At 38.3% G+C, this 20,450-nt stretch overlaps 1 protein-coding gene across 7 annotated transcripts in view; it reads left to right on the plus strand.

The window, feature by feature from the left end:
• Positions 1-7,344: 7,344 nt before the first annotated feature.
• The window catches only part of PIP5K1B (phosphatidylinositol-4-phosphate 5-kinase type 1 beta), an 89,783-nt gene continuing 76,677 nt past the window's right edge, over positions 7,345-20,450 (plus strand). Inside the window, exon 1 of one of the 7 annotated variants that reach the window (XM_087926715.1) lies at positions 7,345-7,480. The gene's annotated coding sequence lies outside the window, so the exon portion shown is untranslated. Of the gene's footprint in view, positions 7,481-7,953; positions 8,274-20,450 lie in introns of those variants that run through there. The other 6 variants (XM_026703774.2, XM_087926718.1, XM_087926717.1 and 3 more) reach the window with 6 other exon arrangements.

A 20,450-nucleotide genomic window follows, 5' to 3' on the forward strand; every position in this document is an offset into this window, starting at 1 on the left:
AACACATTTAAAAAAACTGGGCTTTTCATTTCAAGAAAAATAAAGCCTTATATGTAAATTATTTTCCATCTGCAGTGATGTAAAGTTAAAGCTTTTCTATAGGGCTGCTCCAGATCATAAACTCTAGGTTCCCCCCCTCCACATTCTTATTTTTAAAAACAAATTTATATGGCCACCCCTCTATCAGAAAATGCTATGGGTGACAGACAAAAATAAAAATATAATTACTTTAAAAAAACATTTAAAATGAAAAACAATATTGAAACCCTGATAAAACTCTCATTCATAAACCTGTCACACCACGTGAACTCCGTCCAGTGCCTGAAAGAAAAACCACGCCTTCACTGCTTTCCTTAAAGCCAGAATAATCAAGGACATTCATGCCTCCCGGTAAAAGCTGTTCCAAGAGGCAAGCACCATAACAGAGAAGCCCAAGGTCTGAAGCCAACTGACACTATTCCGCCAAGGGGACAAGCGCATCTTTGCCTGATCAAATGGGACAAGTAGAAGCCATCAGGAAGAGATGATTCTAGAAGTAATTTGGCCTCATATGATGTAGGGCTTTAAAGGTGAGCACCTGCTGTTTGAATTGCATCCAGAAGTCTAGTGGAATCCAGTGTAGCTACTGTAGGAGTGTCAGGCCCAGCCCAGAGATGAGACACACCTGTATTTGCTTATACCTGATACCGGTAGATAGAATCTTCCCAAACTAAAACTATAACTTTCTAACCTACTAACTATATTCTAACGAATTCTAGGGTGGGGTTTCCTTGATTCTCTTCCCCCTCCCTCGCCCATCCAGCACGGGAACGTGCAGTCTCTTGATCCGGATCTCTTTTCTTCCGGTAAAGCTTTGAGTTGGCAAGTTCCACGCCCTCTGCTGCTGCAGGTGCACATTCCATCACATTGTGGTGTTACAGAGGCATGTGGCATTAGCCTGGAAGTCACTGTTGGCTGCCTTGCCAATTTCAGTTTTTACAACATATTCATCTCTAATTTTAACTGCTTCTGCCCAAACTGGACATTTCCCTCTCCCCCCTTTTCTTCTTCCTTCTCCTGGTTCTGAGGAGCCTGAAGGCAAGTTCCTCTTCATTTCCATTTCTTTGTCAGATAGAGTTGGCAGGTTCTCCCCCTCTGCTCCACCGTAGGAAGGAGGATGGATTTCCATCACTTCTTGATCTGAAGTTTGCAAGATCTCTGAAGTTTCAGATTCCCTTATTTCTCCTTTTGACCCTGTAGAGAGAGAGGGAGATCTTTCCCTCTCTTCTACATCTTGCGCACCAACGTGCCTACTGTCCCTGTCCTATTGTTTCTTTTAACTTTCTTATATGTATCCATGTATCCATAACTATGTTTTTACTGATACCTATTATCTTGAAAGCAATTGACAAACCAAATAAAATAAATAAATAAATAAATAAATAAAAGATGTTTCCCCATCACCAAATTCTCCTTATTTATTTTTTATTTATTTGATTTGATTTGTCAATCACTTACAAGATAATAGGTATAAGTATAAACATGAGTAAGAATAAAGGAAATAGGTACTAATAAATGGGGACAATAGGACAGGGACGGGAGGCACGATGGTGCACTTATGTACGCCCCTTACAGACCTCCTAGGAATGGGGTGAGGTCAATAGTGGATAGTTTGAGGTTAAAGAAGTGCGGGTTAGAGGATGTAACAACAGAGTCAGGTAGTGTGTTCCAAGCATTGACCATTCTATTGCTGAAGTCATACTTTCTGCAAAGTATGACTTCAGCAATTTGGAGTGGTTTACATTGAGTTTGTATCTGTTGTGTGCTCTTGTATTGTTGCAGTTGAACATGAAGTAGTCACTGACTGGTAGGACATTGTAGCAGATAATTTTGTGTACTACACCTAAGTCCAACTGTAGGCGGCGTAGTTCAAGGTTGTCCAAGCCCAAAATTTTAAGCCTGGTGATACAGGGTATTCTGTTGTGAGCAGAAGAGTGTAGTACTCTTCTCGTGAAGTACTTCTGGACTTGCTCAATTGTATTAATGTCTGATATACAGTGCAGATTCCAGACAGATGAGCTGTATTCGAGTATTGGTCTAGCAAAGGTTTTGTATGCCCTAGTTAGCAATTCAATATTACCAGAGGAGAAGCTTCATAAGAGTAGATTTACAACTCTTAATGCCTTTTTGGCAATGCTGTTACAGTGAGCTCTGGCGCTTTTGATTTGAGTACTCCAAGGTCCTTGACAGAGTGAGGACTGTCAACGAGGTCATATCTGCCTAGCTTGCATTTGGTGTACTGATTTTTTTTACCAATATGTAGGACAGAACATTTGTTGGTCAAGGTTTGGAGTTGCCAATTGTTGACCATTCAGACACATAATCAAGGTCACTTTGAAGAGCAGTAGCATTGTTGGTGGTGTTGAATAGTTTTACGTCATCCATGAAGAGGACGCAGTTGCTTATAAGATCATTGCAAAGGTCATTTATATAGAGTATAAAGAGTGTGGGTGTTTTCCATTTCTCATGTCCGCTTCAAGTGCCAAGGCCCGGTTGTTGCATGGCAAATTTAGGCTTCTGTTACTGTATTGCCGCTGGGGCTACCCAACTAAAGGAGGCACATCAATGTTACCTGCCACCTCCCAAGAAAAGGCAATGTTCGGGCATCCCTTCCAATAAATAAATATTTCAGATTGTTCCCCGACCTAAGAGTCTAAATTATGTTTCAGCTTCTTCCTCATTCTTTCTAAGTGAGATGTGGGAGTGATGAGACTAGACGTGCTCAAAGACGACCATTTCAGGAGACAATTGTAGAAAATTAGATGTATTTGCAGGGTGGCTAGGAGCTGCAGATAAAAGGCAACAAGATGATCTGTGCAATTACAGGGAAGATCCAGTAAACTTGATCTCCAGCTTCTGAGTTTTGTGAAAAGGATGATTTCTGCATTTGCTGAGACTGGATTTAATCAGTTTAAAGGAAAGACTTCTGACCCACAGGGTTTCACAGGACAGGGCATATGTCAAAAATTTTTGGATATAAAATAGAGATTGGAGAAAGACTTGGTTTATGTGATTATGGTCAAACCTGTTTGATCTTGGTATCAGGAATGCAAGAGATAACAAATATGAGAAAAACTGTTTCTTTTAAGTGGGATTCCAGCGCTAAAAAGCCTTCTCTAACAGGCATTTATTTCAGCTCCTCTTCTGTCATCTAGATCCTTTTGCCCCATTGCATACAGATTTTATCATGAGAGCTGTGGTTTTACAATCTACTCCACAGCTTGAGGGAAGCCTCCTCTCCAGCTCTTTACTTTTCATGGCGCTCCTTTCACTTGCAAGAAATTGTGATGTTTGTAGCAAAATGCTCTTAGCCATCAAGAAAGTATTTCAGGTTTAGTAGCAACTTATTAAACATGTAGAATGCCCCACAAAGACATGAATTGACCATAAGCATTTGGAATACTTACATATGCATCGCAAGGTCCATGGTTTAAATTAAATTTTAATTCCATCTGTCTTAGTTAATGGACACTTGGTGTTTCACTTTGTGACTTTGGGCGGCTCAGATGTTTCTGGAATGGTGCTCTCTAGGTAAATTTTAGAATGTCCTCCAGATATTATTGCCTATAATCCTTAGCTAAAGATAAAATTATAACGAATTTGGAACATATCATTCAGCTATACCATCCTTCATGTTAGAAGTATATAGTTTCTGTAATATATGTTCCATATTATATTTATGTCTTCATGCTATTGGGAAATTAATTGCACTCATTAGTAAAATGAATTTAGTACAAATATTATCCAGTTGTTACTATGGCAAGCAATATTTAATATTGACTTAAAAGCAGAAGATATGAAAAAAATTGTGCCATACTTAAGTCACATTGATAGGACCATTAAAATGTTCACTAGAAATACTATTTGGCTCCACACTGGGGCCATGCTGAAAAATTACACTCACCTATATTTAACCAAACAGTGGCTCACTCAATTAATCCAATTTTCCACCTTTATATAACATACTAACTTCTAAATTAATGGTTAAGTTAAACAGTGAATGTTTGGTTAATATTAGGCCCAGAAGTAGAATATGAATATTGGGCAAGCTCTGCATTATGCTTTTTCATCTACCTTCAACACCTGGCATTTTCAGGGCCATTTGCAGCCCTGGACAGCTTGTAATATGACCCCACAAGATGACAAACTTTTAATAGTATTATGTGATTTTCATATAGATTAATTATATTATATATTTTATATGTGGCCTAAAACAATTTCTCTTCACTCAATGCATTCCTGGCAGGCCAAAGGTTGCACACCCCTGTTCTACATTAAAAAACAAAGTTGGAAGGGACCTTGGAGATCTTCTAGTCCAACCCCTGCTCAAGCAGGAAAAACTCTATACCACTTCAGACAAATGGTTGTCCAATCTCCTCCTAAAAATTTCCAGTGATGGAACCACCCACAACTTCTGGAGGCAAGTTTTACCACTGATTGTCTTCACTGTCAGGAAATTTCTCCTTGGTTCTTGGTTGGTTCTCTCCTTGATTAGTCCCCATCAATTGCTTCTTGTCCTGCCTTCAGGTACTTGGAGACTAAGTTGACTCCTTCTTTGTGAAAGCCCCTTAGATATTGGAAGACTGCTATTATGTCACTCCTAATACCTCTTTTCATTAAACCAGACTACCCAATTCCTTCAACCCTTCTTCATGTTTTAGCCACCAATCTTCGTTGCCCTTCTCTGCACTCTTTCTAGAGTCTCAATATCTTTTTTATATTTATTTTATATATTGTGACCAAAACTGGATGCAATTTTCCAAATGTGGTCTTACTAAGGCATTATAAAGCAGTACTAACATTTTATCTGATCTTGATCCACTCCTCTGTGAATGCAGCCTAGGACTGTATTGGAGCTTTTTGGGGCAGCTTTTGCTTTCTTAATCTGATACCGTCAAGACATGTGGGGACCACAGGTGGAGCATAGATTAAGCAAGATGCTAATGCAGGGCTGTCAAACTCATGGGCTGGATGCGTCACGCGCTGGCCCCACCCACACCCAGTTTAGCGAAGGGGGGAAAAGTTGTGACACGTCACAGGATGCTGCTGTGACAACATGAGTTTTGACACCCCTGCGCTAATGTGTTCTAATATTATAAGGAAAATCTGTTACAATTTTTTTTTCCTGGCCTACTATATTAACCTCATATGGTTAACCAAATTAACAAAACATTTCCAACCAAAAAGGAAGTTTATGAAGAATATTGTTACTACATTAATTTTTTAGCACACCCATTCTAAGACATTTTTTTTACAGAAATATAAATGGTCACTGCTCTCCTATCTGCTGTATGTCTTAGTGACATCAAAAACTTTCCAGTTGAAAGTCTAATGAAAGGAACTGCTTTGATGAACAAACAAAAACATTGCAAACAGTGTTTTAGATTCAATCCACAAATTGTTTCTTCCCAAAGCTTTCTTTCATCAAAATAAGTGATTGTACCTCAAAGAGTGTTATAGATCAAAGTGCCAGTTTTATAGGCTGTATTTTGAAGTGCCCTTTGTAATCAACTGAACTAAAGGAAATGTTGGCAAGATGCAAGGCATTTGTCTGAGTCTTTCAAAAAAAAAAAAAGGTTGTCTTCCTAACAACTAATGTAACAAATGGCTATTGATGGAAGCATATAGAACTGTGTCAAAAATAGAAATTATCTTCTACAACTGTGTATTTCTCTAAAACACCCATATATTAATTTATAAAAATCCATATATGTAAGGCAAGGAGCCTCTTGGGGTCAAAGGGGATAAAAGAAGCTAAGCTAAAAAGAACAATTTCTATTCTATTTAGAACTTCCCCTTGTACTTATCTTTAATTGCTTTTCCTCAGCTCTATGACAGCAAAAACAAAGTCCAATTATGATAAGAAGCACAAACCTATTGAGTAAAGCTTAATAGAATTACTAGAGTCTGATCACTAGAAATAATTACTAAACAACAAATATCCTTGTGGAATCAATGTGAATGCAAGCTTGCTTCAAGAGTTACCTCAAGGAGCATATATGGCATTTAAATCCAAACATGCATACTTATTTAGTACAAATCACTACTTACTTCTTAGCTCTTAGGTTCTGTTATTCTGATACAGTAAGGATCTGCAAATGCTGCATAAAATTGCTGAATTAGTATTTTGTGTTAAAATTATGCTTTATAATAATTTACTCCAAAGCAAGATCAATAGGAGCAGTTCTGTTTTCAAAACTAAAACTAAAAGGTCCCTCTTCTACTTTCCTGAAGCTACTGTATATTTATATCTATATATCTGTATATCTCTCTCCCCTCCCCCGTGTGTGTGTGTACCTGATACTAGGATTTCACACAATACTTTGGAATTATGCTATACTGCAATCATTATGGTGAATTTTAAACCATGGCTTATAACTGGCCTAGCAGGGTTCATAGTGTGCCCCAACCCAAATCATTACATTGAGAGAGGAATTGCTCAAAGCCTTACTACAGTGCTTTAAAATGCATTTATTGATGCTTGGAATTGAAATTCAGAATAACCATTGTAAGCATCTCTTACTTTAATGCAACCTATTTGGATGGTATCACTTCTGAATATTTATAAAAATTGTTTTCAAAATGATTAAATAGTGAATATTCACAATTCAAAGCATATAGTTTATGCAAAAGGAAAACAAGGTACAAGTCACAATCTCTTAGCATTTTACTTTTGTGGGGTGGGTGTGGGTGGGAGTACTTCAGTGCCTTAAGGCTTTTGCATCCTTTGGCAGCAAAAGAATAGTTTGCCACCAAATTTTTGCCACATAGACCAAGTGATCTAAAGACAATATAGGTCATGGATTGTGATTTACCTGTTCAGGTGCAAAAGCTAACCAAACCATATGACCAACCTTGTACATTATCCTTCCTGTTTGCTAGATTTTAGAGGTGTGTTTTTATTACCGTTTTTATGATAGCTATGGCTTTCATTGCAGTACCAAAATCCAGATTGTTCATAGGATGTTTAGGTCTTGAGCAAGCCATTATTAAAGCATTGGAAAAAAAAATGTGGCAGATAAAGTAGATCACATAAAATATCACAATTGTTATCTTTGGTGTTCCTAAAAGGGCATTCTCTTTAATATTTGCTTCATCTCAGATTTGCAAGATTTGATTCTGCTCAAAGAGCAGGTGTGTGTGTGTGTGTGGGTGTGTGTGTGGGTGTGTGTGTGGGTGTGTGTGAGTGTGAGAGAGAGAGAGAGAGATGTAGGAAAAGATACACTGGAAGAAATGGACTAAAGGTTGAGGCATCAACATTTTGCTTGCCTTCAAGATACCATTGTGGATTTTACAAGTAAGCAATCATCGGAGAAGCTCAGAGTCCACCTCCGAGACTGCGCGGAGAGCAGAAATCAAGTTGGACCCAACAATTTCCTCAACCCGAAGCCGGATCAAACTGACAGGCCACGGTCGGAGAGAGCCCGGTGGGACCTCCCAGGTAAACCCCTGGCGCGTGAAAGACGGGGAGCCGAGAGAGCAGGAGAACCGAAGGGCGACGCTAAGGAAAGTGAAGAGGGGGACGGGGGCGAGAAACGAGGAAGAGCCTCGGTGCGGCTGCCGGGCCACGGGAGGGCCTAAGACGGCCGCTTAGTTTTGGGTCGCTGGCTTCTAGCTTTTGCTTCCTTCCCTTCCCCCTCTTCCCTCCTCCTCCAGCCCAGCTTGGGGGCTGGAAGGAGGAAAAGAGCACGAGGCCCCTCCGAGGCTTTTTGCGCTGAGCTTCGAGGAGGCAGGCGGGCGAGCGGGCGAGCGGCTCTGGCTTCTCCGAGGAGGAGATTTCTCCCCATAACAGGGCCGGAGGGGGAAAAAAAAAGGGGGAAGCCCGGTTCGGGACTTGGCATCGGGAGGAAGAGGAGGAGGAAGCGGCGGGTGCTGCAACCTGGCGACCAAACCGGTCGCGTGCCCGTCGGGAGGCGCTGCTGCCCTGCGGCGCAGAGGCGCAACTGGGGCAGGAGCGCGGACGCCCCGGGCTGAGCCGAGCTCGAGAGCGCCAGGCAATTGGCTCTTGCCACCGCCGCCGCCGCAGCTTAGTCCCTCCCGCGCCGGATTGCCTTGGAGTCCGGCTCGGCTTTTGGAAGCTCGTCGCCTGCGGCAAAGCGAAGCCCGCTTTCTCGACCGCTGGAGGTGGGTGTGCGGGAGACTCCGGCTACCAGAGGAGGAAGAGGAGGAGGAGGAGGAGGCCTTTCTCCGAGCTGCCCACGGAGCCCGAGCCTGGCCTGCTGGGGAGCTGCGTGGTGAGGAGAGGAGGAGTGGGGGGTTGGGGACACGGGTTGGCGCCAAGGAGAAGAAGGGAGGCTCATTGGTGAAGGTGGAGGTTGCATGGCGAAGGGGAGACAAGGCTTCAGCCGCGGCGGTGGTCGGAAGGGTTCTTGCCCCCTTGGCCAGCTCCAGCCCTGGCTTTCCCGAACAGGTGGAGGGGAGGTTGTTGTCTTTCATCCACAGCCTTCGCCGAACGATACAAACCACCACCACCCCCACCGAAAAAAAAAACACCTTCACGCAACTCCCGACCAAAGGGAAAAGGGGGAAGGGGCGACGGTCGAGGTCCTTCCCGTTCAGCACCTCAGGGTGTGTGGGGCTGGTCGCCTATCCCTCGCCGCGCTTTTCGAAGTGGCCAGTTTGAGGGGACGGCCACGGCCGGTTGGGTTGCCGCCGGAGGTGGACAAATCCCCGGCTCGGGGAAGTTGTTGCGATGGGTGATTTTATACACAAACAAACAAACAAACACAAAAAAAGTCGAAGAAATGTTCTGGAACAGCCATTGCCCGGCTTATACCAACGCCACGATTTGTATAACAACACCCCTCTTCCCTTCCCCCTTGCTGCCCCCCAAAAAAAGCTCAGGAAAAAAAAGTACTCGGTGCAGATTCTGTAGGTGTCCTTAAACGGGAGAAGGACACGAAGCTGGGTTGGCTGCCTGAAAGAACCGGAGCATTTAATGTCCTTTCCCACAACCCCTTCCAGGTTTGCCTTCTGGTAACTGAGCATCCTGTTATGGAGAAGAGCAACAGTTAGACTTCTGTTTAAGGCTAGGCCGGTGCCTGCTATGCATGGTGTTGGTTCTTTCTGGTTTCATCAAGCTTGTAAGAAGGTCAGGAATCTTTTCTAAAACTTGTAAAGGGATTAATTAACTCCCTGTGTTTGTGCTTTGTTCCAGTAGTAGAATGTGCTAACTTGGAAATCCCATTGAGTTTTAAGGACAGGATCAAGATCAGGACTTGGCTGTGAAATTTTGTTGACTGCTGGGAGCAGGGAGCAACTGCTTATAATTGAAAGGGCACCATAATCGCTAGTCTTTTTGCTGGAATTCATAAGATATAAAAGATAATTGAATCTGTTATCTGAAATGGACGATTGGGAGGAGAATTAGAAATTATTCTACTGTGTAAACGAATTTAGGATTGAAACATCCAGGTGATTTTTCTGGTCTAAAGGAGGGATATCAGTTTCACAAGGTTAGGTTTATAAATGCCCTGAACTGATGAAAAACTAATATAAACATACTTTGATATTATGCAAATATTCTGTTCTTAAAGGAAGCTTTTTGCTCGATATATGAAGATTGTATTGCAATATCACAAGATTGTTTACCTAAAATAGCATTGCTTCCTGGAACCAATAGCTAGTGCTGAATTCTAGCTATTGCAGGTGACTTTTTTATTTCACTATATGCAAACACACCTTTGTGTATTTGCTCTGCATACCTTTGAGTAATAACATTTCTCCATTAAGCAGAAACTTAGGTGAAAAAATGGGAAAAAAGATGGATGCTATTAATTCTCCTTCCACTGCTCCAACTTTTCTAGATGTTGGGTTAGATACCTGCATTAACTGTCTAGCTATTTCATATTAAAATATAAAACATTCAGAGATGAAAGATTTAATTATTTTATCAAAGGTATAATATTAAGCCACAAGTTAGCCCATACAAATGCATTTAACCTTCCCAGGAGTCCGACAGTTCATAACTATTAGTAATTCAGAGGTTTTACTTCTTAGGTTCACTATGTTTTGGTCTTGGTATTGTTTCATGCCTCAACCTAGCTAAAATGTATTAATGTTAATAATATTAGTGAAATAAACAATATGGTATACAAATACTAATAGATAACATATTAAGATATCATTCATCTTCTAGACATTAAGAAGATCCATGATTACACAAAACAATTCATCTAGACTTGAAGCAAAGACTGGGAATGTTTGAACCTAGGAAGGGGCTAGACCTGTGATGGCGAACCTATGGCACATGTGCTGGAAGTAGTAGGCAGAGCCATTTCTGCCAGCATACGAATCGTCACCCAAAACCAATCTACTGCACATGCGTGTGTGCCTCCCACCAGTCAGCTGATTGTCGGGTATCTGCCAGGCAGATACCCCTTCCCCCAGGAAGGGGCGGGATGCGTGCGGAAGATGTGTGTGCATGCTCAGGAGGCAGGGCACATGCGGGGGGGTTATGCACACATGTACAGGGGCGGGAGGCTATTGTGCACATATTGCATTATGGGTACAAGCAGGCACGCATGCGTGCGCTCACTTTTGGCATGCGATGACGAAAAGGTTAGCCATCACTGGGCTAAACTCACTCTCATAATATAAAATGGTACCTTAAAGTTATAATAATTACTTAATAGGTATACAACGAGTTTTCTCTAATTTCTATTCAGGTTTTTTAATTTGTGAAAAACAAAAATCAAATACCAAAACAAAAACAATCCTTATGTTGAAGAACTATGCTGGAGGAGAAATTCTCTAGATATTTAGGACTTCAGTTCTCACTGTCCTAATCAGTTGCAATAGGTAGTGAAAAACTACTAGACATTTGATTCTTATATTAATTTGCAGTAAGGATCTTAGTATTTCTTAATGCTTGCAAGACTCGTTTACTAAATTGGAATGTAAGGTTTTTGAATGCATCATAAGTCTGAATCCTTGCAATCTGGTCCCCCTCACACCCCCCCCCCTCATTAATGCTCAGTAGTGAGGTTTGAGTGACTTCCCTCTCTTTGCATTGCATAATTGGAAGAACTATGCCTGGGTTTCTTTGGGTAGTGACTTAACAAAAATATTAAAGGTCAATGCAGCTATCTTTTAATCTTTTTACAAATTAAAATGATAAATAGAGAGCTGTAATAAATTATTTGTACCCTGACTTCTAAGATGTGGGCAAAAAATAGCTTTTCCAATGGATTTGCTTTCATTTTTTAATTTCACCAATACTTGAGAATGCACTTATTTCTTTACCATTAACAGTTCATCCATGGATTTAGAAATTACTTTCATGCATTCCAGTATAATCCTTTACACGTTTACCCAGGAATAAATTCCTTTAAGCGTGCTTAGGATTAGAGCTGACAATTATTTTCCTACAATCACTGAAGATGTTATGAAAATACAAGCATTGCCAAAAACAATTGGTACATTTCTTCTATTATACTCATTTTGTATCTGCTAAAAATGATTTGCATTATTTATTGTGTGATGCTGCATATGAATCTTCTGGATAGAAAATACTTATTTCAGTCAATAGCTGTGCAAAACAATTTACATCTTATAAAACAAAGTAGGGAAAGTATGTAGAGCATGAATTCTGAAATTCTTTCCTAACTCTCTTCCAAAGACCATACGAGGCCCTGTATTTTATTCTGCATAATGAATAATGTGTTCAATTTTTCTGCATGTTGTTTTTCCTTTATGTTACGTCTCTGTGTGTATAGGTAAGCATAGAGTAGATTACTATACTGTAGTACAGTAATCCATTCTGGGTCACATGACCAGTAACGAGTACTTAGAATGAAGGAGTCATCAATGTTCTGATATGCTTTCCATTTGCCTCCCCTGTAGGGATGTGCTGTAGGAATTTTTCAGGATTTTTTTCTCCATAGATTCCTCCAAGATTTTGTTTATTTTGAAACCTACATTTTCTTTTGATAGTATCTCCCTCTGTACTGTACTGTACTGTACTGTACTGTATTCTGTACTTTGTCCTACTCTATTCAGTTATAACACTGATAGGCAGAAAATGGATAGATAAATTCTCACTCTTCTTACCTAACTTTTCCGTTTTGTTAACAGATTTGACAGATTAACAGAGTTGAAAGGGACCTTGTAGATCTTCTAGTCCAAATCCCCGCCCAAGCAGGAGACCCTATACCATTTCTGACAAATGACAATCTAATATCTTCTTGAAAGCTTCCAGTGATGAAGCTCCCACAACTTCTGAAGGCAAGCTGTTCCATTGGTTGATTGTTCTCACTGTCAGAAAATTTCTCCTTATTTCTAGGTTGAATCTCTCCTTGGTCAGTTTCCATCCATTATTCCTTGTCTGGCCTTCGGGTGCTTTGGAAAATAGCTTGACCCCTTCTGTCTGTGGCAACTCCTCAAATACTGGAACACTACTATCAAGTCTCCCCTGGTCCTTCTCTTCACTAGACTAGCCATGCTAAGTACTTGCAACCGTTCATTGTATGTTTTAGTCTCCGGTCCCCTAAGTTGTTCTTCTCTGCACTTTAGTTAGTTTGCAAGTTGCTGTTCAGATAGTCCTTGATTTATAACAGTTAGTTACTTTAGTGACTGTTCAAAGTTACAACAACACTGAAAAAAGTGACTTTTTCATACTTATGACCATTACTGCATCCCATGATCATGTGATAAAAATTCAGGTGCTGGGAACTGACTCATGTTTATGACAGATGCAGCGATCACCTTTTGCAACCTTTTGATAAACAAAGTAAATGGGAAAGCCAGATTCACTTAACAGCCATGTTACTAATTTAACAAGTGCCCTGATAAACAACTGTGGCAAGACAGGTTGTAAAATGGGACAAAACTTACTTAACAAATGTTTCACTTAACAACACATTTTGGGCTGGATTACTGTCATACTTTGAGGATTACCTGTATATCCTGCAAGTTTTTTCATCAATGGAGTTTGTCAGTTAAACTTTCATGGTAGGGTATATCCATAAAAAACATCTTCTGAAACAAAGGGCACCTTTTGAAGTAGTACTGCTGTTCTACTATCATGTTGCTTGTCATAAAATAAATCAAAAGATTAAACATTTCTTTTATTTTAAAACTCTGGAAAGTGTTCAGAATTTGTAACCAAAAATATTTTTTTTTCAAAAATCTGAAAATGTGATATTTTAGTAACCTTTATTTTTTCTATGTTCTGTGACTTTTCTCTTTTTCTTCCTGGTGTTTCTGCTGAATCTGTTTTCGTGTGGCTACCAATTGTGGCACTAGATAGGCAGCATAGCACACAAACATCAATTCAATGATTGTCTAACTTTGATGATGGACACAAAATCTATTTTTGCTTTCATCTGTTAAATTGCATAATTTTTGCTAAATGCAACCTTACACGGATATGGTCATATGATGTCACACTTTATATCTGCATCACTTAATGACAGAAATTCCAGTCCCAATTGCCAATGTAACTCAACCTGTGTGGTTGATAGTTACTAATTGGTAATTCTTTTGCATAAAAGAGTCACACTTCACAGGAATGTTTTTTCTCTACCTCTGTTCTAAGCTTTGCTTAATTTTGTTTACACATATGATAACATTGTTTGCCAAGGTGTGGAACAATGATCTCAACATTAATTTTTGGGCTGTAAGTTTTCCATTGTAGCATTTGCTCTAGATATATCTGATCAGCTTGAGTTATTTTCGGTATAAGACTTGTAGTTTATTTTTTTTTCAAGCGTAAGATAAATTCAAGTAGAATGGAGAGAATGTTGTCTCCTTAAGTCAGGGCTTTCCAAACCTGGATAAATTACTCAAAACTGGGTAAAAGTGGTTTTTCTTTAGTTAATAATAGACAACATCATTACTCAATCATAATGAGAATATTTAAATTGACTTGAGGTGTTTTACCTAGATTGGGTAAGAAGGACTTTCAGATAAGTTGTTTGATAAGGAAAAGGTTTGGGAAGCTCTGCCTTAAGTAATATAAAAGTCTAGTCAAACTTAGGATTCTAAATTAACCATAATTGTAGAAGTAAAAATTTAAGAAGAAATTGAAAATGGTAACTTTCTGGTTAACTCTAACTCAGTTACCATATGAGGTATTTTTCTTTAATATATAAAGGACATGTTATCTGGCCAGCCTCCAGAAATAGAATTATGTTTTTCAAAAGAAGAGAGGTAATAGTAAACTTGTTAGTGAGAAAGATATGAAAGTATATATGAACTGATGAGTTTAAGGAAATGATGTCTAATTTTGGCTTTAAAACTAGGATGAGCAACCTCTAGTCATGGGCCCTGAGTACTTGCAGTATGTACCAGGAACATTTAGAGCGAAAATGATAGAGCATGATTTTTCTCAGTGCCTTTTAAAATAAGGGACAAACATGTGCAGCAAGATTGAACACACTTGTTTTTCTAATGACTCCACATTCTCCACTAACCCTCCCCTCTCCTAAATTTCAGCTTGTCCATGCTGTAACCTCATTTTTTCATTAGCTACGAGCCTTGCTACCCTGTGAGGCAGAAATATTTAAAAATGAAAGCTAAAAACTGGAAGCGTTAAAGTCTCCTTCATAAAACAAAAGACCTAACTTCAAGTCTGTGTTAAGTCTCGGTTGTGAAATATCTAGTATATAATTAGCAGAAATGGAGGATTATTGAAAGGGAAATGACAGCTTTGAAAAAATGATTGGTTTTGTTTGCCGCCTAATTGGTAACTAAGATATTGTAATGGAAAAAACAATCAGCAATATTTGCATATCGCTGATCCAGAAGTGGCAATTTGACTGTAGGTTATTATTGCTGTTTATTAATCGCATTTCATTAAAAAAAAAGCCATGACAAATGATGGTCATATTTTAAAAATCGTGAGGAAAATCAATAAACATACAAAAATGTAAATATATCATAAATATGTCAATAAGACGTAACTTCCCATATTGACTCACTTCCCATTTTGTATTAAAATATGGTCCCACATTGTGGCTTGTTTTATTTTGGCACTTGTACTCCAAACTAATTACAGCACCATGTTCCAAGTCCTTATCTAAACTTTGTTAATAATACTCAGGGGTGGGATCTACCAGTTCGCACCTATTCGCTAGAACCGGTTGGTAACATTCTAAGCAGTTCGGAGAACTGGTTGTTAGAAGAAATTACTGGCTTAATCCTGTAAGGAAGGCAGGAAGGAAACATTCTGGTGTTGCTTACACAAACTGCCTCTCCGTTAACCCTTATTACATTCTTGGCAGGACTAGACTTCCTGTCTCAGGAACCTCTCTGGAGTATTTTTCCCCCTCCTTTGCTGCTACTTTGCTTGTGTGGAGTGACCATTCAAAGTTACAATGGCACTGAAAAAAGGGACTTATGACCATTTTTCACACTTATGACTGTTGCAGCATCCCCACAGTCACGAGAGGCAGGAGAGGAGATGCATGCCTCGATGTGAGTGATGTTGAGTTGGCCACACTTAGCCAGTCACATGACCACCAAGCTACGCCCACCACCTAAGCCATGCCCACAGAACCGGTTGTTAAAAATTTTGAATCCTACCCCTGATAATACTTTTTCAATCTTTTCTATAGAAAGAGTCTATATATATGCATCATATTTCTTTTTTCTTTTTAATTTTTTATTAATTTATAATATAACATACAAAGAAAATAATAGGGAAGTTAGGGAAGGGAGAAGGGAAGAGAAAAGTGGGAGAAGGCAAGGGGAAAATTTTTAAAAAAGCGTTGATTTCCAACTCCCTTTGGTGCAGTAGAATAAGACATCCATATCAAACTTCAACTTTTTACTTTTATATAATAGTATAAACTAATCATTTCTATAACAACAACGAAATCTCCCTAATTGGTAAAACCCAAAATCAAAGTTTCATTTTTTTCCAAGTACAAAGTCCAGAAGTGGTTTCCAAGTAGAAATAAAAGTATTTGCATTTTTTTCTTTGATCAAAATAGTCAATTTATTCATCTGCTAACTCCATCAGTTTTTCCAGCCATTCATCCATTGTGGGGATTGAGATGACCTTCCATTTCTGTGTATAAAGTAGTCTTGCTGCTGTCAACATATATAACAACAAAATTCTGAATTTTATTTTTGATTGTTTTTCAATTTTTCAAAAGAAATGTCTCTGGTTTTCTTTCTATATTCACTTTAATACTTTTCTGTATTAAGATATGAATCCTACTCCTAACTCATTCGAAATACCTTTATGCATTTCTGACAACTTATCTGGAGTTATATACCAATGATGCATCATCTTATAGAAATTTTCTTTTAAGTTATAGTTTAATGTAAATTTTAAATCTTTATTCCACATATTCTCCCATTTTCAAGCAATATATCTATATCTATATATCTTTGCACCATATTTCTATTGATTAGTTGTAGCAGAAGTCCATTCCAGTAAGGCACTGCTACTAGTTCTTGAGTTATAACCAATTTCTTAACCATTTGAAATTAGGAAAATAATTTTCATAAAAATTATTCTGAAAATGGGACTTGCAACTTGGAATTGAAATTCTGATGTTCATACACACACACATCGCAATCACATGTTTTGGGTGCTTGGTAACTATTCCCATTTATGTTGTTTCCAGTGTCTCTTGGTCATGTAACCATGATTTATATTTTTTCTGGTTAGCATTTTCTGGCAAAACCCACCCCATAGTGAACACTTAATGACCACTGTATTCACTTAATGACCATTGCAAAAAGGTTGTAAAATTAGGCATAGTCATATGGCAACCCACTTTACAAGTACTAATTGTAAATTGGTGGCTCAAGGACTGTCATAAGTCAAAGACTACCTATATGTTCTTGATATTTATTATTCTATCTGGTGAAAGTGACTTATGATCATTTTTCACACTTGCGACCATTGCAGCCGCCTCATGGTCACATGATCAAATTTCAGATGCTTGGCAGCTGGCTCACATTTATGATGGTTGCAGTGTCTTGGGGTCATGAGATCTCCTTTTGCAACCTTCTGACAGGCAAAATCAATGGGGAAGCCAGATTCACTTAACAACTATGTTGTTAACTTAAAAAATGATTCACTTAAAGGCTGTGGAAAGAAAAGTCATAAAATGGGGCAAACTCATTTAACAAATGTTTCACTTAGCAACATACATTTTGGTTTCAATTGCAGTCATAACTTGAGGACTACGTATTCATCAGTGTTTGAGGAATCTCAAACATACTTGAACAAATCTGGTTTTTTTTCTTAAGTAGTTTCCTGAATAGGAGCTACTGGAAAGTTAATATCTCATTAGCGTTAGTTTTCTCTCAAGATTGTAAGGAATGTTGTCTCGAACTGTCTACCTGAAATGGGTGCAGATTGTCACTGTAAATTATAAATTTGCATTCATATCAGCTTCAGGTAGGCCTCTATTGCTGGATATAGATATATTTATTTTAAGATTTTGAACTGAACTTAATGAAAGTTGTATTTGCTTTGGTAGCCTGTTGGGATTTTTGTTAATTTTTTCCCTAATGGTAGAGCCTTGCTATTGTTATGGATACTTAAAAACTCTAAATGGTTTAATCTGTGTAATTTGGATTCGTAAATTCCTGGTTATTACTTTATTTTCATTTAGGTTCTGCCTATGAAATAGACCTTAAATGGAAATTTAAAGAAAACCTTATGTAACAATGGATTTATTTCATAATTTTACAAGATGATTTCTAATGCTATATATGATTTCCTATTTATGAGGCATATGGTATATGAGTACATGCAAAATTCAGGTTATTTCAAAATAAAATTTCGATTTTTAAATTGTGAGATGGATGCATGCGGCTGTCTCTAAGAATAGTACTTGCTGTGCATGGTATTAACTCTATGAAATTGTCTATATTTTTAAACAAGTTATACCGCTATCAGTATCAGTGTAATTCCACCTCTATACTAATCCAATTTCTTAAGAGAAATAGAAATTTTCCACCATCGTGTTTGAACTGAGACCTTTTTAAATTACAGTTTCCTCAAACACTGAATATATGTGGGAATGGAACAGTGTGTGCTTTCTGTGTTACTATTTTATAATTTGTTTCTGGCAAAGCTGTAACAAGAATTACTAGATCCTGTTGCAGATACCAGCACAGTGAAAAATGTAAATTTATTTGTTTTGTAATTTTATGAGATGCAATTGCAGCTCATAAATATGTAGTGATTACTTTGATTTTCTTTTATCTGCAACAACAGTTGAACTGTACTAAGAATTTAATAGTAACAGCATAGAATTAATATGGCTTTATATTATCTGAAATTATTATTATTTTCCTCCCCAGCATTTGAATGCTCAGAGTTTTCAAATACACAGTAAAAAAGAGCAAGTGTGGTTTTGAAGTAAAAAATTGGCAATACATTTGGTTCGTTGGTGAGCAGATTATTACTAATATTAGTACAATACAAATAATTATTCCAAAGAGGGTTAACAAAAGATGTGTCAGTAAAATCTTAAATGTGGGTATCCAAAGCAAAATGTTAGTATTCCTACCTTTTCTTGCTATTGAATTAACAAAGCCTGGTATAGTTGTTTAACCTTTTCAGATCTTAGTTTTTGGGGAGGAAAATAAGGGGGTGAGATTCTTCCTCTGCCTACCAGTATCCATTGGTATTCATCTGGCTAGAGTCTTGTCAGTATGTGAGAGAGTTGAGGGCTGTTTGGAAAGTGAAACAGTATTTGCTGTGTGAGCAAGAAGGAAACAGCAAGGAGCCTGGGCGTGGCTTAGCTCTACTGTTCTGTACTAAAGCTGCTTGGTGCTGTGAAAGTGAAAGTGAAACTCCTCTCCTCAGCTTGTGTTTTGCATTTGGAACATATTTATTTTCAGGTGGGGATGAGGAGTAGAATTCCTTAGCATCAGAGCGTGTTACTAATAATATAGGAAATACTCTGATGGTCATTTCAAACAATTTTTTCTTAGTGAGCACCTAGAAGCCAAAAGGAACATATGTGCCAAATTTTAAGTTTGTAGGCTTTACGGTTCTAGAGATTTTGTGATGATGCATGAGTGGTATTTCGCTTTTGTATATATAGATTTTAACCGTAGATGTACCAATTATCTGCACAAGGTATTTCTCTAAGCCTACAAAAATGTAACTTTTTTGCTTATGATTTAATCTCTTACATGATCATAATCAATGTTGCCTAATGTGAAATGCACAATGCGTAGCAGTAGAGTTTAGCCTATCAAGTAAAGTTTAAAGGTCTGAAACCCCTGTCTCAGAAGTCCTCTGGGTCTACACACCTTAATTCTACCTCCTGCCTTAGTAATTCCTGATGCTTACAGAAAGCTTCTCATCACAACCCTGACATGTGAGAGAACTTCCACTGTGCTGTCCAAACAGTTTAGAGTTAATGGGATTTGGGATAGTTAATTAGGAATTGAGAACTGTCTCCTTAAGGGAATGCATCATGGTAAATGTAGCTAAGATATCCTGGGAAATGTAGTACATGTCATGTGGCCACATCTGTAACCCTGATTGGTCACTGAAATGACCCTTGGTGGGTTGGGGAAGGTTTTTTCATTCTTGCCTGCTGAACACAGCAGCCTCCTGGTAGCAGCGCTACCCCCTGCCTCTTCGATATGGGATGAAAGAGATAATTTCTACACCACAATTCAGATATGCAAAGGATTGGACATTAAGAGGAACTTGATCATAAATGTGAGTTGATAGGATGCCTGATGAACCAATGAAAAAGACTTTGTATGGATGCTTTGTGGAGTTACTCTGTCTTTTTTTTGCCATCCAGACATTAATAAGCAGAACATTCACAACCTGTGTTGTTCTTGCAAGTTAAAAGGAAAAAATAACTAAATTCCATAGCATCATCTTCTAGCCTTGTTTTTTTGAAATGTGGGGTTAGGAGAATCAACTCATTTTTTTCTCCCTTCCTTTGGAAGAGAGGCCCAATTTGTGTGAGAGATAAAATCAAACAATTTTTATAAAAATAAAAATCTCAATTTTAGCTTAAATCAAACAATTTTTATAAAAATAAAAATCTCAATTTTAGCTTTCACCAGTCACATATAAAACATTCACTAGCAAAGGATATAAAAATAGGGAATTGCAACTTTAATAAATTCCCAAGTGTTCCATAGAAAAAATTTATATAAAGAAAAGGAAAATGTATGTCTCTGAATAGACATCTCAATATATTTGTTTCCTACTGATGTAGGACATTGCTGTAAAACGATTGTCAGTTACGTAAAACTCAGATGTAGAGTTTATACAGTGAACATAAATACTAGAGACAATAAAGCTTAAGTAGCAGTTTAAACAAAAATATAAAAGTTAATATTGGCTGGTATAATTTACCTATTGCTCGGAGCAAATGAATTCCTAAAACAGGTCTTCTGGCTTCTCTGGAATTTTCCAGAGTCTTCTGGAATAATAGCCTTTAATCCAGAATTTAGAACAATGTTAC

Source organism: Pseudonaja textilis, chromosome 2 (genome assembly GCF_049901715.1).
Source record: "Pseudonaja textilis isolate UNSWEBS1 chromosome 2, rPseTex1.2, whole genome shotgun sequence".
Taxonomy (NCBI): domain Eukaryota; kingdom Metazoa; phylum Chordata; class Lepidosauria; order Squamata; family Elapidae; genus Pseudonaja; species Pseudonaja textilis.